At 35.7% G+C, this 5,691-nt stretch overlaps 1 long non-coding RNA gene across 2 annotated transcripts; it reads left to right on the top strand.

Moving 5' to 3' along the window:
* The first annotated feature begins 1,364 nt into the window (after positions 1-1,364).
* On the top strand, positions 1,365-2,903 carry LOC129727970 (uncharacterized). Of its 2 annotated transcripts, none has more exons than XR_008728606.1 (4): positions 1,365-1,579; positions 1,637-1,747; positions 1,813-2,709; positions 2,783-2,903. It is a non-coding gene; the product is annotated as an uncharacterized LOC129727970 (long non-coding RNA). The 2 variants fall into 2 exon arrangements; XR_008728605.1 differs by having other exon boundaries at positions 1,632-1,747.
* The last annotated feature ends 2,788 nt before the right edge of the window (positions 2,904-5,691 follow it).

Below are 5,691 nucleotides of genomic sequence, written 5' to 3'. Positions count from 1 at the left end.
AATATAAATATGCATGCAAATTCACAATATATTCATTTACTTTGCATGTGAATATAATGCCACACGGAATATTACGTGGTTTCCAATGCTCCATTTATGTGCATTTAAAGTAATGTAAATTTTTTTTACTGTGTAGGTGTGTGCATAATAATCATGCATTTGGTTCGGACGATTAGTTTTTCAGTCAAATGATTTATAAACGCTTTTTCATGTCAACACAATCATACAATTATGGTAACATTATGCATACCAATGTGGTATTGCTGATCATTATAAAATTTAGACTATTAAATCAAAACAGGGATTGAAACCATTGCGAAACACATCAATGAAAGATGGATTGCATCATTCCATTCAATGCATATCAATTCAGTCAACAGTTTCACGTCTTCGTATCCGCTTAAAATTAATGCTAGTTTTTTTCTCTCCCCACATTATGCTTTACAAAGCGTTGTCGTGTTCAATCGATGGATGTCAATTTATTCATGCCTTTATGTCACTAATTTTTTTCGTGCCTTTCAATGCGAGCACTGCGTATTCAACCGAACCAATATTGCGACGATTTTAGGTCTTTCAGTAGTTTACAAACACACCTACGTACAACTCTCTCACTATGTATACATTTTGCTCAATGGTAATATCATGTTCATTTTCCGCCCTGTTTAATTTTTCGCTTCAGGTATCAATAATGGTACGACAGAAAAGTTAACTATCACACTAGAACATCGCCGAGCAATTATTCGTTTGATATATTGACTGATTGAAGCGGGTTTTTTCCGGAGGCGCACCGCAAAATGGCTTTCGATTGTCCGCACAAATTGCACTCGCCAGCCTAATGGCCAGAATTGAATAATTATATGCGGCAATTTTCAGCATGATAATTTTATTTCCAAATGTTAGGAATTCAATTTAAGTGAGTTCTGCCGAACGTGGGTGGAATTTTGATTCGATTGGGGCAAGAAGCTACAACTTTCGTCGTAAATCATGCGAGGTCCACTGCCTTTCCAGCGAAATAATACGTCTGAAGGGTGGCCAACTATAATGAATTTATTTAAATTCTACCAGATGAGACGATCTCGTAAGTAAAACTTGGCTAATTTTAATAAGAGTATACTTTTTATTATCATCGCTATAAGAACTCGATGGGCCGTTCTAAGGGAGGTTTACTTTTTATGCACTCTTAATGTGTATTGTGCGCCGCTAAGAAAAATGCTTCCATGATTTGCACTTTTCAGCTTCATAAATAATTTTCCACGGCTGTATTGTACACGTACGAGCGTGAAGCGCTTTCTTTACCGGGGTTGTGAAATTTATGGAGAATAACTGTGCATGTGTTGCAGTGCAGCTCTTAGTTGCCGGGGAAGTTTCCCGCTAGATGCACGTTGTTCGTTTTGCGTAAATAACGTGGCGCATTCTTGTGTTAATTATTTTTAATCTATTGAAGCTATTTTGGAATCAGCAAACTTGCTCTAGCGATGCTGCCTGGCTCAGTGAGATATGCACAAGTTGCAAATTAACAATTCGCATATCCGCACCGGGTTATCCGGAGAAAAATGTAATCTCAGGCTGTGGATTTTTTGTGAGTGTGTGTTGATGTTGAACAGCAGAATTTTCTATTTACTTTTTCTTAGTCTAGTTACGACCGTACTATGAGTAGTACAAACGAGTATGAGTGTTCGTTAGCAGATGAATCCAGGTGAATGTTTGAGTTTGACTATTTCACTTTGTCCTCCACTGCAAAAGTAGGGTGAGTAAAATACAATCATTTGCATTTGTTCCCAACAAACCGAAATAACTTGATCTTAATTGAAGCTCAAACCCAACAAACAACCAGATTGGAAATGGCTTTGGTCTAGCTAAAAGGATGAACAGAGAGGATGGTATGAAAAGATTTCGAGCGATGGCTGTGACTAAACAACACAAAGTGTCCACAGATGGATAATTAAATTACTCTTCGAAAATTATTTCTATGTATTATTTTTCTAGGATGAAGCGAGATCTCAAATGCCACACACAGATTAGACAACACTGATCGTTCGCGTATTGGTATTTTAGAGTGGATAATAGAACAATACGAGGTTTTATGGAATACTGCTCAAAAATGGAATTTAAAATTATTCTAATATTTGGCGTATCTTAATTTGAATTAAAGGCACTGAAGCTACGTCATTTAAACTTCAGTAAAAAAAGAACGATCAAAACGGGGCCAGACAATAACGCGTGTTGATTATTTTTCGGGAAGAATAACATTAAATAAAAAGTATTCAGTTAAAGTTGCGATTAATCGAATCCGAATTGCCGGACCTATCATTTAACATTAACATCGTTCACTTCGTACGCCGCGGAAATCCAATTTGTCTTTGATTACCTACTTCTCACTTCAAACAGTTTTTTAGGTTAGCTTCAGGTTCCACTTAGCTTCAGTCGTCTATCACCACACAATCGAACTTCGTCAGCATCGTCGTGTACATCCTCCGGTATCGTGTTTTGACAGTTTTGTTTTATTAATCATCGCAATTTAGAGCCTTTTTCCTTTTAAGAAGTTGACAATTCGGCTGTTTTTAGCTCGATGCACGATTGTTGACGGTATGTTGACATGAAGGGGCTTCTGGCACCGTCCCCGATGTAAGCTCTCTAGTGATATACCAACGTTCCCTAAACACTTTTGATACAGGGATGACGGTTGATTTGGCCACTTTCTTCTACTAGGTATTGCGTAACAGTAGCTAGGACTTTCTTAACACGCGAGCAAGATTTAGATGCTTTTTGAGCTCCATTTTAGAATATCATCGAATCATCGCACACAAAATGAAGGATTTGTGGATTTTTTTAGGTTAACTAAATTTTGGAAGTTAAACTCCCAGTAATTTAAATTCACTGTTCTCAAAGAGCTGATAAACAAATACTACAAGGTTTACAGCCCTAGGGTTGCATGAAATGGTGACGTGGGACTAAACACTGTAATTATATTTTTTGTTACAAAATATACAGAGCCTGCAGACAGAGTCAAGGTGTTTGCTCAGCGACTGTACGTATTTTTATTTTCAGCCTCCCCTGGAAATCAATTTTTTGAAATATATTCAACAGCACTCGAAAGAATATCGTATATATTTGGCGATATTAGTATTAGCCTGCAGTATTTTTTTGCGCAAACAACATGTATTTGCAGTGGTGGGCACCATTCCGCTAATTCGCTAATTCGCTAATTAGCGACGCTAAAATTCAGTTAGCGATTTAGCGATTTCGCTTATTTTTGAGCTGGTTAGCGAAACTGTTAGCGTCGCTAAAATTTTGGCCTTCGAAACGCTAATCGCTAATTCGCTAAATTTTGTATTGAAGCGACAATAGAAATATTTAGAAAAACTGTGAATTGCTGATGGCGTACGTAAATTGCTTCGAAAGATGAACATACTTTACTGCGAAAGTTACTTTTGTCAGTTTTTTTACCCTAGAATGGAGTTCCAGTTATCGTACAAGCCACAGGAGCATTTTGAAGAACAAGCACAAGGTCTAAATTGAATTTTCGGCACACCAAGAACTTTGGTAAATTGCAATGCGCTTGAAATTATGAAAACTTTGGTTCTACTGTATCGATTCAGATAATGATTGAATTTTTATGAAAACATTCTTAAGAGTATCTATTTTCAATGCAAGCTAAATAACTTTTGTTATTCTTGTTTTCACAAAATCAAATATGAATACCGTTTCGTGAACCTCATACTGTAAATAGCTTCAAAAAGTAATTGTTTTCGTTTGTTTAACCAAAACAGATCAAAGTGGTCCAAATCTTACGAAACACGAGCAATAAATATAGCGATATAACTATTTACATATAAAAAAGTTAGCGATTAGCGAAAGTTCCGCTAATGTGGGTTTAGCGTTTAGCGATTAGCGATTATCGAGCTAAATTTTCCGGTTGGCGACTTAGCGATTAGCGTCGCTAAACTTTCGGTTAGCGGTGCCCACCACTGTGTATTTGACAAGGCACAAGCATATCATTCTTGTTGAAAAAGCACCAAGAATTTCTCGTAATGCGTCAAAGTCAGAATTAACTCTATATCCTCGAAAAATCCAATAATACTTACGTTATTAATGGTTGGTTAATAAATGGTTCTGTCTTATTTAACTGTGATTAGATCAAATCTATAATATGATTCTTACTTTCAAAATAATATAGACGCCCTTACAAAGGTTCATTAATTGGCAAACATAAGAAGGTATGTCTAACAAAATTATTAAGTTCCAGCAAAAAACCATAACAATCAACAATTCCATTTTTGTTTTTCGCTTGACAATTTTTTTCATTTACCTACAATTACATTCGCTGTATTACGAAGACTGCTAAAATACATACGTTAATTATGGTAAAGCTTTGAATAATAATATATCATCTAACCATTTTGAAATGTGAAAAGAGATTTTAATGAATCTTAGTAAATAAACCAAAAATTCTCAAGCATTCGCAGGCTCTTACTCTTCTATAAATGTTTATATGTGGAATTTACTCTTTCGATACTATCCTGTTACGATTATTTAGTGAATATCGAAGATATAATTGAATAAATATCCTATATTTCAAACTTTTCGGAAAACTTTTATCTTCGAGACATCATTTTAGTCTAAGCTCATGGAAGCAAAAATAAATTGACCTATTGGGACGGGGAGATTCTGTCTATTTTTATATCGATATTGATACAGAGAATATCACGGGGAACGGATGGTGTCCATTCACGTCGTCTGTGCTAGGGATGCTCGCATGTAATTGGTTCATTGTTCGCGTATGTTTCCCTGTAACTTTTTATCAATTTTCACCGTTGAGCAGTGAAGTAATAATGATAACTAGCGTTTTATAAAATTGTTACACATTTTATCTATCCAACAACATATTGGTCATTGCTATCCATCATGTGTTTATGCTGCTATTAACGTTTGAAATCTGACGCAACATTTGCCAGATTCATTTCCAATTTTACAGAATGCATCCCAGTATAGTAAACAAAGACGTAGTCCCACGTCAAAAAATTTTAGCTTAAGAATACAGGTTGTCACGACGAGACCCCTCATCGTTAGCAACGCTTCACTCTGCAACGCAGCTTCAGCTGCCAGTGGTATGATGACAAAACCGAGGACCGTCATGAGCGAGAACAAACGAGGAGACAATGAGCAGCGAGGATTGAATTAAAACGTGTCGGATTAAACTTGCTATAAATAAAATTAATTTCTTTAAGATTACCAGTTTTTATTTAAAATAGTTCTTTTTACAAATTCAATTTAAAACCGTGGATTTCTTAGATCTAAAATTAAACCTGAAGTAAGTACGGATAAATCGATAAAATAAACTTAATAGTAATTCTAACCCTAAAATTAGTATGGAGAATAATTATCACAGATAACGCGAAGAACCATCATATCAGGCCGTACCACTTCTTGAAAAGTACACCAAATTTGTAAGTCATTTAATTTAAATCTGTTAGATTTAACTGAGAATAAAAATTTAATTGCAGCTTGAAGCTCACATACAATCAAGAAACGTGTTGCTCAATCAGAGTTGGTGATCCTAACCTAACAACAGGTACCGCAAACCGGAATGAGATTGTGCCATATTGGCCCCTTCCCAACTAACAATTTAAGTCGTATTGCATTCTTTTAGTGGTTTTCATGACCAATTTCTCCAAACTGCTGTTAAAACTA

This window comes from Wyeomyia smithii, chromosome 3, assembly GCF_029784165.1.
Source record: "Wyeomyia smithii strain HCP4-BCI-WySm-NY-G18 chromosome 3, ASM2978416v1, whole genome shotgun sequence".
NCBI lineage: Eukaryota > Metazoa > Arthropoda > Insecta > Diptera > Culicidae > Wyeomyia > Wyeomyia smithii.
Note: the sequence above shows the minus strand (reverse complement) of the source record. Positions and strands in the feature narration are given on the sequence as shown.